The 15,593-nt window shown below is 33.1% G+C and overlaps 1 protein-coding gene across 1 annotated transcript in view; it reads left to right on the plus strand.

The window, feature by feature from the left end:
• Nucleotides 1-15,593, plus strand: part of LOC118742949 (probable nuclear hormone receptor HR3) — a gene marked incomplete in the record, with an annotated part of 60,039 nt that overhangs the window by 36,408 nt on the left and 8,038 nt on the right.

Below are 15,593 nucleotides of genomic sequence, written 5' to 3' on the forward strand. Positions count from 1 at the left end.
ACGACGACGCCGGTTAAAATGATGTATGTATGTACATATGTAGCAGGAGACGCTAATAGCGCCTGCAAGCGATCGCTATGTGTTTGCGTGTATTGTTGTTGATTTTGCTGCCGCCTGCCTTGTATTGGCATCATATGCAGGCAGTTTGTGTACACACACACACATACATATAGTATACATATGACTGTGCTTATGCGCCAACGACGTGCTAACTGCAAAGTGTTTTCTGCAGTGCAATGACCCTACATCGCGTTGACCCACTTACGAAGCTGCTTTGCGAATACGAATGCGAACCGATTCGAAGCTGACGAGGCAAACGAAATAGCGGCGCGCTGGTGGCAGCGGCGACGACAAGCTGCTGGTTGACTCTGGCTGTTTGTTTGGTAGTTGGTTCGTTGCTTGGTTGATTGGTGAGCGAGCGCGGGCTCAATGGGCGGTGTGTCGCGTATAGCTGGCTGGCTGACTGTGGCTGATTCTCGTTTGATTCTTGTTTGTTCTGCTGTTGTTGTTGTTGTTGTTGCAGCTACTGATTTTATTGTTGCTGTGACTAGTCTTCGGTACGCTGTTTTGTGCTGCATTTGTTTGTTTTTATTGTCGTTGCTGCCGCTGCTGTTGCTGGTGCTGGTGCTTATGTCGTGTCGCTTGTGCAATCATTCACGCCTCGCGCTGCACTCGCCCCCCACGCTTGCACTGCATGCATTGCAGCTCCTCATCTGTCTTCGCTTTTGAGTTGGCATATTTGTTGTTTTATGTTTTTGTGTGCTTTTTCGTCGTTGGATTTCGCATTCGCACATAGCATTGCACCGGCCCACAGACCCGCTTCAAAATGCAATAAGAACAACAACATTAACAAGCATACTGCACTTTGGCATGTAAGCCGTCAAAAGAACAACAATACGCTGTGGCATGCTTTCGTTGCACCTTCCGAGCAATGGCGCATCGTTTGCGTGCCACAGCATGCGTGCGTGTATGCAGGTAATACATATACATATATGTATATGTATATGTGTGTGTTATTTTGGTTGTTTACATTGCTTTTTATTGCTCGTTGTTGTCGCATACAAATTTGTAATGGCAAATTCTGTTATTGGAATGCAGTTGCTACAACAAAAACAGCAACAAGAAAAGCGACAACTTTTTCGCCTGCTGTACGCTGCCAAAATAATACGCCAAAATAATAATAACAACAATGAAGCGCAAACAAATGTTCAAAACAAATAAAAATTTTGCAATTTGAATGGCAGACGACTTCTGGGAAGTTTCCTTAATAAAAACAGATAGCGATTAAAACAAATACATACATACGAATAAAAAATACATTTAAGATAATGCATTTGCACTCATATGTGGGCATGCTTATTTTTACATATGTATGTATGTATTAGGGATGCCAAAATATCAGGAAATTTGGGATACCGGGATTTCGGGATATTTTTTTGGTATCCCCGCTAGCGATATTTATTAAATCAGACAAATTTTAAAGTAAAACACTTTTTTAATTGTATTTAAAAAACCATGTGATTGCGGAACGTATACAACACAAATAATAATGTAAATACCACTTATGACGCTTAATAAAAAAAAAAAACATAAAACAAAAATATACAAAAACAATTTCTCTAAACATGTTTATTCTACTCTATAAAGAAATGACGAATGGAGAAGTTTTTGCCATTTTTTTCGCAATTTACTAGAAATTTTGAGAGTGTATGAGTCAAACGGATCTCAGAATCGGATTCAGCGGGTCGAAATACATGTTGGTAGTTGGGTCTGGTTAAAAACACACACCCCTTTTTTTGCCGGTGTTGTTATTATTGCACTTAAAATGTTTTCGTAAGAGCAGCAAAGCATTCAAAGCGGAGTCTTCTAAGCTTGTTCTGCAGTTTTTACATACAAAACCTACTGATCAAAAACATATTTCAGCATCAACACTTTTAGACTGAACTGTCAAAAGGTAGACATAATCCATTTGAAGATAATGAGCCCTATCTCCTCCATTACAAAATATTTGAACTTATTTTACCAGCACGTCGGACAATTTATAAGTTTTTCGATTTGAGGAAGTTTTGAGTAGATTGATCTAAAAAATTATCTAAATTTTCCTTAAAACTCCCTGTTTCATTTACATTAGCGACGCTATGAGTAAATTCATTGAAATCTTCTTCAAAAAAGGCTCAGACTGCAATTTACAAGTACAGTTTCAGGCTTTTTGTTAATTGCAGTCAAAACGGCATTTTACAAAAATCATACTTCAAAATTCATAAACAAATTCTTACTATCAATTCGATATTTCAAAATTTTCGGGATCGCGGGATTGGAATCCCTAGTATGTATTTTTACACATATGTATATGTACATATATGTATGTATGTACATACATACGTATTTGCTGAATTTATGAATATAAGGCACTCTACAGAAATTTAATTTTGGAATTACTTACTAGGCAACTCTAAAATAATTCAGGGCCTATCACGCTATAGTTTTTTAAAAAACCTTTATTAAAGATTTTTTTTTTTTATTTTAAAATAATCAAGCTTATCCCTGAAACCATCGTGCACTAGAAAAAAAACAGATTTCTAGGAGAAAATGACTTGAAAAACAAAATCTTTCTTGAATCGTTCCCAAAGGCACTGCTTCCGTACAAAAAAAAAAACAATAAATCATTGCTGAAATCAAAAGAAAGTTTTAAGAAAAAGTTTTTTGAAAATGCAACAATGAATGCTTTCGCGATACAAAACAAGCACCAGAACATTAAATATAAGTATGTATTTATGGGTGCCCATCGAAAATTTTTTTTTTTTAATATCTCGACCGCACCCCCTAATTTTCTTCCCTTTTATGAGAAATATTATTGCCTATTTTTATAGATATTTCAAAAATTATTTAGAGGTAGCGACTTGTCATTTTAGGTCAGAAAGTACGGTTTTGTGGATTTATTGGTTTTTGAATTACTAGATTTCATTCAACTTTAAAGACCAAACATGTCGTGAAAAGAGGATTTATAGGCCTTTAAAATTATGTACATCTAATAATCTCTTGTCAGAGTTGGATTGTTGGGAGTTTTCAGCGGACAAATAAGGATACCGGGATCGTGATCAGCGACCTAAATAAACTTGTAAGTTAGCTCAGAGATAATCCACTTCGATTAACCCTTGTCATATAGCTCAAATCAACTGATTCTCATAACGAAGTCAGCATTAGATAAAAAATTAGCTGATAGAGCACTTTTGAGGTATCGCAAGTCCAAGCGCATCGCGAATAGCGAAGGAAATTATAAAATCTGATAATTATTGAAATTCGAAATTTTTATAAGTGCTTATATCTTTTACAATTTCAATCGAGCTTTGATCTACAAGTGCTTATTTTCTTGCCAAAAAATTATACTCCGACGTCCAAAAGAAATCGTAAACAAACTTGTTCCTTTAAGGTGTAATTTCTACCTAAGAGTTGTATACCTTTTGATAGAAAATCGAATTTAATTAAAAGAACTTTGAAATCGGATAACTTACTTACAGAGATAACTTCAGTTTAGTGAACTAACTTTTTTAGAATCCCGAAAAATGGAATATTGGCTTGAAAAGTTTTCTACTTTCTTTTTAAAAAGTGGCATCTAACTGCGTTGCTTTTAGGAGGTACTAAAACTAAAATTTGTATTTAAGGTGTATTTTAATATATCCTACCAAGATCTTTGAAAATGCAGTTTCGAAAAAGTGTTCGTAAGGACCTTTTTGATTTAAGGCAACAATGTACTGATGAAATTCTGCCTGGCACCGAAACCTTTAGCTAAAATTTAAATGTTTTAGAAAGAATTACCGGTCTCCGGTAACCCGACAACTGCACAGTGGTGCCACACTGAAATTTACTGTTCAATATAGTTCAGAGTCTTCATTTTTCAACGGATTTGATATTTTTTTAATGAAATTTTTTGAGATTTAGAAGAGACTTCCCGAGCCAGAATTTAGAATGTTCAATATTACAATTTTTTTTTTTGTTTTGGGAAAACCCTATAATTGTCTGTACTACTTCTTATTATGCAACATTCATCAAAAGGAACACAAGAATCGATTTTCTTCAAGATTTCTAAAACCTCTGCACTTTGCACTGACGGCTTTTATAAAAGTAAAATAAAAATTCAAAAATCTTCATAAAGAAAAAATTTCCAAATCGGTTCAAAATTGAAGGCTGAAGACTGAAGAAAAATTCCTATAGTCTGTCGGTTGATGCACTCTCTTTTACGTGGGGCTAATTTCTTAACTGTAATGTGCATAGAAGGGATCTCAGCTTCCACGAGTTTTTGGAGATTTTAGCAATTTTGTTTGGTTTGAATTTTGAATTCATCATAAATAGACTAAAGCCAGAACAACGCCTGCTAGGTGTGTAAATTTATTTCGAAAATGTGCATAGACGTCATACGCTGCACACCAGAGAAACAATTTTAGTTATATAGCTTATTAAAGGATTCGATTCGCCATGGTGCGCAACTGGAGTTGTGTGCATTCTCTTTATGAAAAATTGTACATAAAAAGCTTGGCATACGATCTTATAAGATATTTTACATCTACTATAATCAACCCACAGAAATATGCAAAGTATTTCCATTTTTCGCCAAATTGCAATTAAAAAAAAAAATATTACTTATTTCAAAATTGTATGCAAACTGTTTGATCACAACTTAATTTCACCATACACATATACTTATATCTGCATTCATACAAGTATAAGTAGTTTTTTATAAAAATTTTTAAACGTAGTCTCTTACTTACATATATTTACTCATTGTTTTTATTTTTAATTATTATTGATTAAGTATAATTGCTTGGCATTCATTGGCGCACGTCACATAAAAATTGCATGTTCAAATATTGCACAAAAATCGAAAACGAAAAACTACTTAGGAAAACCCAAAGTAATAATATGAGACGAAATTTTATTGAATTGCATTTTTATAGCTTTTTTGCTTTGTTATTTACTTTGCGGCGCGTTGTCACAGGTGGGAAGCGGTTAAATTTGTCAATTGCATTGCAGTAATGCATACAAATGCACGCACGCATAAAAGCGCAAACACACGCAGGCACACAAATGCTCAGGCATGAAAAGCTGCGAGTCGTAATGCATAAATTTATGTGTATTTGCCTTTTTATACGTATAGTCGTTTTTTCAAATTTTGGTTTGTTTTCGTACAAATTTTTTTAAAATTTTTTGTTTAACTTCACTTTACATTTATTTTCTGTTGTTGTTAATGCGAGAAGGTGACTCGCAGTCCATTCAGCCAGCACCGCCTACTCCTACGTTCGCCTTCGTCTCCTTTCCAACTATGTATGTGTGTAGTATGAAAGTATGTGCAAACTGCAAGCCACGCCAACGAGATAAGCATTCGGTAGCAAAAAAAACTCACACAGGCACACTTATGAATTCACATAACTACATACATACATATGTACATACATACAGTGGCGAAAATATAAATAGGGAAGAGACATTCTATCATTATTTGGCTATTTGCCTTTGATTTATATAATGTTTATTATTTTTTTAAGAAAATATAGCTCGTTATCTAACAAAAAACATGTACGTCTAAATTTCAAACTTTGCATAAAAATTTGGATAATTCGACAAAGCTTCATCGAAATTTGGAACTTTCTAATTAAATGGTCAAAAATCAATGGTATGGCCTACCTACTTCAAACTGTATACTCAAAAGAATTCTAAAAAATCTGATTAAAAAGTTTACAATTTCTATCAACATTTATTAAAATTCGCGGAATATTTATAAACGTTCTAGAAAGATTGAAATTTTCATGTACGTATTTTTTAAACAAAGAAAAGTAGCCAAAACTTGCGAAAATGTCTTTTCCTATGTACGTTTTCGTTATCGTTCTTTTTTCGCATGCAAATAAATCGAAAATCTGTGAAAGCCCAAGAAACCATTTTTTTTTCTTTCTGTTTGCATATAAATAATAATTGTTTACACAATGATTTTTAGGATTGCCAGAAATTAAGAAATCGCATATTATATTATTTATTTATAGCTGTTAGGAAATCGCATATGATTTTGCATATGGGCATTAGGCATAAGACTTTTTTCCAAAATGAAATATCTATGCATGTGGAGAGGATGAGGTATGATGATAAACCCGAAAAACCACAAGGTTTTGTCAAAATTTGTTAAAAAGTTCCCGCAGGTGTGGCTATTCATTACCAGATCTCCCAGTCTAGTTTTTAGATCTGGAATTTTCTGTCAGAACATATTCCTTCTAACATGGATTCAGCAGAAATCACCAATCTTTCTTACCTGGATATTTTACGTGCAGTCTTTCTGTTGCTTGTACTCACGAATAGAATGGCCAGCTACTTATGTATTTGCATATATATGTAGTTCTATCGGGATTTTTTTCTGCTGCTTGAACCAAAAAATATGGTGCGGAGTCCATCCGAGAAGCGATTGAAGTTTGAATGTTATATTGCAGTTTTTTGCAGTGTATGACATAAAACTGTATAGAAGCACATTATTCCAGTTGAGTGATCAGTACTTGGACTTACTGAATTGCCAAAATTTTGATTAACCATAATGCAAAAAGCAGGTTTTTAAAACTAAATCTTAATTTTTTTTGTAGATGTAAGTGCCAAAAATATCCATTAAGGTGGGATTTAGACTTTTAAAATGTTGTACAAAAAAATTCTTCGCTCAATTGTATTATAGGTCTTTGTAGACAAGAGTAATATTTGAAATCATTTCTTACGTAAAATAACGTGGAAAGCTATTAATTTGTGACCAACAAGTGACACTTTTGCTTTGTATAAAGAACAAGATTCCAACGCGAAATTGTACTTAAATGAAAATTTGAAAAAGGTATACTAAAAAAGTAAAAATAACCACTCGTGCTCATAAAGAATGTACACGAAAAAAACTGGTCACAGTTAAAACGTTCTAAAACATAAATATATTAATGGAATTCAACGATATTTACATATATTTACATCTAAACTTAGTTTTATTGAAATTCGTTAAAAAAGAGTTAATTCTCCTTGTAATAAGCAAACGATCGCAATTTTGACTTTATGTCCTTCATTAGCCCTTGCACAGAAGTTTCAGTGATTTCCTTGGAAACCAGCTGCCATTTATTTTTGAATTGTTGTGCGTTTTTTACAGCTTTGTGGGTCTTAAGAAGTTTGGATTTCATAACGGCCCAGTAGGTTTCTATCGGCCGATGCTCTGGACAATTAGGTGGATTCACCTCTTTTGCTACAAAATACACTTTGTTTCTATGTTACCATCCTAAAGCCATTTTTCCGTAATGACATATCGCGAGATCAGGCCAAAAAAAGCACTGGATCTTTATGAAGCCGTATAAGAGGTAAAAGTCGCTTTTGCAGACACTCCTTAACATAAATTTCTTGGTTAATTGTACCAGTGCTTACAAAAGGATCACTTTTGAAGCCGCATTGGCAAATTGCCTGCAAAATGAGAAACTTTTTGGGAAATTTGTCAAACTTTTTGTTTTTATATTTATCTGCAACATTGCCTCTTTTATTTGCAGTGTGAAATTCGCGGCCCCGGATTTGTTTAAAATCGGCTTTTACGTACGATTCGTCATCCATAACAATACAGCCAAATTTTTGTATGAGACTGTCGTACAATTTCCGAGCACGTTGTTTCGCCAACAAATTTTGCTTACCGTTGCGATTAGGTGCTGCATTCACTTTGTAAGAACGTAGTCCTGCTGTTTTGCATACTTTTTGTATATACGAAGACGACATGTTTAATTTTTTGCCGACATCTCTTACCGAAAGTCCAGGATTTTTCTTAAAAGCAGATAACACTTCCTTTGCCTTAATTTCGCAAGCAAATCCTTTTTTTCTGCCACTACCAGGGTTCCTTTTTAAAGATAAACATTCATTGTATTTTTTAAGCACATAAGTAACGGTAGACTTTGGAAATTTTAGCTTTTTTGCGATGTCGTTATGGAACATGCTGGGATTTTCCAGCTTTTGCGCAATATTAACTCGCGATCGATTTCTTTCTTGGTCCTCATTTCTACACTGATTTTTGTTACTAAAAATAAATGATGCAGTAAGGTGGAAAATGCTTCCAGCTTTTTAAGTGTCTACCGATTTTTATTTTAATGTTATGATTAACCGATCTATGCTTGGTTATGTGCGACCAGTTTTTTTCGTGTACATTCTTTATGTATACCGCTAGTTGCGTATGTAACGTATACGCCCCTTAGCACCATACGCAGTTATCTAATACAATGTTCTGACCGACAACGAAAACACCTTGAAAACGAGTTTTGGGATTGTGGGCTGAAGGCTGTTCACACCGACTGTTGGTATTTTCGTTGACATTTCTTACATCCTTTGTTTACAGTTTTGCTGCACAAATACAAAACCAAAATACTTTTCCCTCAATTTATTTTCATTAACAACCTCTTACTTCAATGCTTATTTTATTTTGTTCAGCCAATTAACAATAAATCCGAAATGGCGTATTAAAGATGATAAAATATGACTTCCACTTCGATAAATAATCGAAAAAAACTAGTGCAGACACCGATTCGAATGAGTGGAATGTGAGTTTTCAAGTGGTTTTCAGCGAAAACTTGTTTTCGTTTGACAGATTTTACATTGACGAAAACACAAGTTTTAGGTCGAAAACCAGTTTTAGCAACGAAAACATGTTTTCGATGTCGGTCAGAACATGGTATAACACGTTTACGCGCACGCCTTAACTTAAAAGCCATATTATTTAAAAGTAACAAAATATTGGCGTGGGAGATTTTTACACAGTATTCCTTACACACATATGTATGTATAAATGTATTACTTTCTTAATGTATATAACAATTTTAGAATTAATGTAAAAATGGAATTGTAGTTTCTGAAATCATAGTCATCTTTTACTCAATGTATTTTTTTTTTAGATTCGTTCGCGTTTGGCAAGAATAACATTTTCGCCGTTTAATTTTAACATTTTGAAGTATGTAACATTATTAAAATTAAAAAAATTGTAAAATTTCAAATATTTCAAAATAGCTGCGACAGATATTTTGCATGTTGTAATCTTTTAATTATTATAATTGTTTATAAAAATATTGTTCATTCTTTCATTTTTCTAAAAAATCTGAATAAAAAGTTGCAAATTAGTGTGCAAATTTAATGAATTTTCCTGAGTTGTGCACAAAGTTTAGAGATTTTATTTTATGATTTTGGTGTAAAATGAACTATAATTTCATAAAAAGATATCGAAAATAAATTAGAATAAAAAACTTTGCATATATTGCGAAAAATTCACTGTGCCAATGCTTTTGCTCGTCACTGTATATTGTATTTGATGCCAACGTCCATTGTTTCTAAAATGAACTTTCTATTTGAAAACTATCCAAAGTTATTAAAAAAAAAACAATTATGATTTTTTTCAAGTGACAATGAAAAAATTAGTAATTTCAGTACTTTTCGTCTAAATAAAGGCTAAACATGTTCAATACTTGATTTATTTTTTATTTTACATACCTGTATCTGGAACTTCATTGATTGAAATATACATGTGCAAGAAGAATTTTATAGCGTTTTTTTCTGTCAAGAGAAGGAAGTGATACTAAAAAAACAGCTCGTGAGATTTGCTCATATACGCCTGCGTTCATCTAATTAGCACCGAAATTAAAATGATATTGCTTGCAACTTATGTTTATTTATTTATTTTTAATAAGTTTTTTATTAGTTTAAACTGACGAAATAAAAGTTTCAAACATTGCACAGATTTCAAAAAAATTAATCAAACCAAAATCAAATCAATATTTTTTAATTTTCATCAAAATTTCAATTTTAGTCCAATAATGTGCAAGTTTGAAGTCGCTAAAAATTACCTTTGATTTCTTAGATTTTCTTGTGGAGAGCGTTGCACATTTGCTTCCATATAACGCATGATCAAAATCTATAATTTATATGAAAAAAATCTAAAAAATCAACGCTAATTTCTAGCGACTTGAAACTTGCATTCTATGAGACTAAAATTTAATGGGCTACAAAATTGCACACCCGAAAATTTGGAAATTTTGATGAACATTTTTTGAAAGTTTGTTTAATTTTTTTTTAATTCGTGCAAGCTTTGAAACTTTTATTTACATGGTTTATGTTATAGACTGAATTTTATTTGAAACGACAATTATTAAAAATAAATAAATAAACATCAGTTTCAAACAATATCATTTTGTATTTCGACGCCAATTAGTTGAACGCCGATGTACGCATGTATATTAGCCTGTAACAGAAAAAAAATTGTCGTTCATCCTCGAATACATATTATTGCAAAAGTCTTTTTGGTGGCACGTAGGTGTTGCCACTTTAAATTTCTCGGCACTTGCACTTGGATCTTAAAATATTAATGATTTGCTATCGAAGTACATATTTCGATTATTCCAGTACAACTATTTAAAAAAAATTTTACTGCCGAATGTGTTACTTAAAGATTAAGGTTCGGCCAAATTTGTTTAATTGCCTTGCAAAAATATTTGGGCTTATTGGCTTATATTTAGGCTTCTTTTTATTTGCTTCAAAGAGTTACGGTCTAATGTACATACATATGTATATAGTACATGTTTCAGACAATTTTTAGAACGTTTAAAAAAAATACTAGAAAATACACAGCAAATTTTATTTTCTTTCAAAAATTGATTGCTTCAGCTTCAAAAGTTCAGAAGTTTTACGACACTATAAAACAAGTCGTAAATTATTTATGTACATAATTGATTACAGTTAATCAAAATTTCATCAAATATACGGTTTAGCTTAAAGCTTTAGCAAAACAAACTAGTCTTAAAATTCGATTAGGTAGATAAAACAATAAAACTTAAATTATAAGAAAAAATTATTCCTGCACTTTAGACTCAATTACCAAGTTTATCTTTCAAGTTTTTTTTTACCCAAGCCAAGCAGTTTTAATGTGCGCTTCTAGCATCAAATCGCAATTAAAAGAATATAAAGTTGAAATAGAAAAAAAGTGTTGGATAAAAATGCTGCAACGCTTCTATGCAAGCTGCACTATAGCAAAGCATCAAAGTCGGCGCAGTACGGGCGCACAACGCCTACCAAACAACACCAAAACAATAACAACAACAACAATTTAAAGCTTTTGTGCTGCAATGCAATGCATGAATGAGAGGCAGGACGCCATTAAAAATCTAACAAATGCACACACATAAATACTTTATGATATTTACAAACATACAAATATTTATATGCATATGTATGCGCTTATATATTTATAAAAAATAAAAATAAAAAATTGCCAAAGAGGCGCGCAACTCAGCGGCGTTTTTTACGAATGCATCTAAGAGCGGAAAAGCTCATGCAATTTAAGAGTTTCTCTATTTGGTCTATAAGAGTATAGCGCAGAGATTTCATCTGCGCGAAAGAGAATTTTGTGATAGAAAGCTTTTTCTTGAGCTTTAAGTTTAGTGTTTTATTCTATTTATTTTTACATTCAATGAAATGAATGTTTTGAAATATTTATGCGCGCGTCTAGCGGCGTCTTATTCTGTACACTTCTACTATAACATAACAAACAAACAGCAACAACAGTAACAAGAACAAAATCAACACTGTCCAATACAATACAATACAATACAATACATTTGATGTGCTATAAATCCAAAGAAGTAAGTTCATTGACATTTTGAATACTTGTCATTTCACAAATAAACACTAAAAGCACACATTTGTAAATATGCATGCTTGTAGGTATGTAATTAAAATATACGTACACACATACATATGTACATATGTATGTACATATTTATAAATATGTCACATACAAACATTAGATTACTTTCTGTGCGTGACAAGGTGCCGCGCTTCAAAGCGCGCTGAAGAGAGTAATTCCTTTCTATTTTAGCCCAGTGTAGGCGTTGGGTTATGTTTAAGGGCGACAATGGTCGAAAAAATACAAAAGAAAATATTCCGGAAATGCTACTCATGTCCTGCATGAGCATTTTGCTAGCTGCATGACCTTTTAACACCAACAAATATATTGCTTTCGTTCACTTTTCCTTTTTCGCTGCTGAGCTAGTCTGGCCACACTACTCGAAATAATAATTCGTAATCATTAATTACGCATTTTTGGTACTTTAATTTACGTATGCGACAAAGTGCCGCGCACCTACTTAATGTCATTTGTTATTTGCTTATTCACGTACATATGTACCTCCGGTCGCCGCCGACATATTAATGGGTATGCGTTTGTGGTGTTTTTTGTTTTCACAGCTGTTCCGCAAAAAATAAAAGAAGTTTTTAAAGCTTTGACACAGTTTTTGGGGAATTAAAACTAACAAAGAACAACCTGTGTGACAAAGAAATAAGTGGGGCTTCAGTTGTGCTGAATTTGCCCTAAAAAAAATTAAGCATAGTTGTTGGAATTCTATTTTTTCTATTCTGTTTTTCAACTTGAGTATCATTGTAGTAACGCTATTTTTCTCAATTTTGTACAGTCATGCCATACGTTTTATTATAATGCCACACTAGCGCTGCGACCTTCAAGCTATGTAGATCTATGTATTATGCTGAGCTTTAGGAAGTCACTCCAAGCGTTGGGTATTTGGATGGAGTTATGTTTCGGATTCTGAATGGATACGAGATTTTCTTAAGAGTATAAGTCGAACAGAGTAATTCTGGCTAAGATATGTAGTTGAAAAATAGTTTGAAAGTTTTGGTTTATTCTAGCACGAAAGTTTTACAAAATAAAGTTACCTTCTCAATCAAAGCACTGGCATGCCATTGGAGAGATCCGAGGTTCGAATGCACGTTTTTTTTTTTTAATTTTTTTTTTTAATTAGTTTTATTTTAAATCTAGATTTTGTTGTTTTACAAAGAAAAGTATTTTTTCTCATTTAAATTTTAGAAACTAGTTCTTTTTAATTTTCAGATTTTATTTGTTTAAAAAATGTATGAAACTTTGAATACATAATACATGCGTCCGCCACTGACTGACACGTAGTTTAACACCCAAAACCCCCGTTGGATCCGACACTGATTTGAATGTAACTTTTTAAACACGTGGCAACTCTCTTCAAACATACAAAATGCTCAACTAAAGATTTCTTAAAATTCTTTCGTTTGACTACGGTGTTTTTATATTCCATATACTTTTTGAATAACTTAATTAAGTTAGATCTTTCAAACAGGTGGCAGCCCTAACTTAAGAAACGAAGCTTTTCAAAACCATTTCGATTAATACCCATTTTGTAATGATTGATTTATATTTTTAAATAATTGTAATGTCATTTTTTAAAATGTGGCAACTGTTTTCAAAAAATAAAACTTTATTGCATATCTGCAGTCCAAGCCTTTTAATTTGAGACCTCATTTTGGAAAATCAAACGAACGGTGCGGTTGTGATGGCATTGCTTATTAAATAATTTATATTCAATTGTTCTACAAGTGGCAACTCTGTTCTACAAAATATAACCAGTTTGCACATCTGCAGGCGAAGCGCTTTAATTTGACACCCCATTTTTGAAAATCGACCGAACGAATCCTGAACGAAAAATCCATTCGCGTATTATATATATAGATGGGATGCACATCCTTCAATTCAAATCAAGTTTTTCTTGTTTCTGTGACTGACAGAAAAGCCAACCTTAAAAGTTTATGGAAGATTTTTTTTCGAACTTTTGTGCCACCGCATAGTGGTCGGTATCGAGTATCTATCCGGTACAAAACTGTTTTAATAGATTGGCGTTGATGGATTTGTACACCAATTCGTGTCTACTAGGTTATGGGGCCACTGATTACAAATCTTCGGTCAGGTTTCAAAAATCCAATATTTCGGAAAAATTTTTTAAAATAAAAATAATATTATAATATTATGTAATATTATGTAATTTAAAAAAAATTTATGGAATTCGCTCGAAACTGGTTACTCGGGGGTTTTTGTTAGTATTTCGGAGTTTTTATGGTGGCTGATTACTAATCTGATAGCAGGTTTCTAAAATCCAATATGGCGGATCCAATATGGCAGACAAATTAAACAAAATGTATTGATTTCGTTCGAAATTTGTTACTCTGGGGCTTCTGAAAAGTGAAGATAATTGTATGGGTGTCGCAAAAGCGCACAAAAAGAGTATGTTTAACATTAAAGCCAACACTTCAACACTTCACAGAATAAGAGGTTATGAATTTTTAGTTTTTTTAAGTTTTTTTGCTGAGATCGCGTGTTCTACACTGACTTGTGTCGCTGGCACTTGATGTACAATACATGCCTGATCTCTTAGTCGGGGATATATACATTTTTTACTCTCCCAGTAATCCATAAGGTCCGTATCAACATCAATCCGCTTCTCCTTATAGGTGCCTATTTCCATAAATGCATTTCGAACGTAATCTTCGGAAAAAGTGAAAGTCAAGTTTAAACTTTTATATTTGACTGAAAAAAAACAAAAGTCATATTTTAACTTTTATTTTTGACCGAAAAAGCAAAAGTCATATTTTATCTTTTATTTTTGACCGAAAAAATGTAAGTCAATTGGTAACTTTTATTTTTGACTGAAAACATATCGGTAAAAAAATAACGATTATTTTTTAACTTTAACTTGATAAAAAGCATAACCGTTACGGTCCCTGAACAAAGCGATTGCTTTTTCTTAAAATTGCATATCTTTTACTTCAATTTTGTTTGAATAAATCGAGTAAAGTGTACGAAATTTTAAGAAAAAGCAATTGCTTATATTTTATTCATACGGCCCATTATTATCGGTGTTAATGCTGGCTCCCAAGTAAATGAAATACTCTACTTTCTCGAAATTATAACTGTCAACAGTGACGTGGGTGCAAAGACGCGAATGTGCTCACTGTTTGTTTGATGACAGGAGATACTTCGACTTGTCTTCGTTTACCACGAGACCCATTCGCTTTGCTTCCTTATCCAACTTGGAAAAGGCAGAACAGACTTCGTGGTTTTTGTTACCGATGATGTTGATGTCATCGGCATAAGCCAGCAATTGCACGCTCTAAGGGCAGCAATGGTTATGGTGACAAATAACTTAACTTGACATTTTTTTGGCAACAACTCGACTCCCGCGCCTCTTGCCGTTTTAAGTTGTGGACCTCGTTGAGGAGGAGATCACTCACAAACACACGTCGCGAAAAATTATATATGTATTTACGGATAGGTAAAATTTTCAGTATGCTTGGAAGGCGCCACGCCCCTTTTTTGAATAGCCCCAACTTTTCTCCATGAGTAAGGGATTGATAGCATATCAAGTTCCAGGACTCTACCACAAATACTTCCAGAGATATGCTGTATGAAAAATTCGATTTGTATATAACGAGATTACTAACAGCCTATAACCAAAAGGTGTCCAAAATTACAAAAAAAAAGCGAGATCACGTCTTCTCTTTATATAATTGGTATAGATGATAAATACACGTAAATAGCCTATACCCGATTGCGGCACCTTAAACCCCCTTTCCAACTATGTATATCTATAATACTTATACCGAATTTCAAGCAAATTGGACCATATGTACAATTTTTTCGAATAGATCAGTCCCTGGTCTTCTTCTTCTTCTTATTTGGCGCTGTAACCGCCTAAGCGATT

Source organism: Rhagoletis pomonella, unplaced genomic scaffold, assembly GCF_013731165.1.
Source record: "Rhagoletis pomonella isolate Grant_MI unplaced genomic scaffold, Rhpom_1.0 Rhpom_scaffold_00007, whole genome shotgun sequence".
Classification (NCBI taxonomy): Eukaryota; Metazoa; Arthropoda; class Insecta; order Diptera; family Tephritidae; genus Rhagoletis; species Rhagoletis pomonella.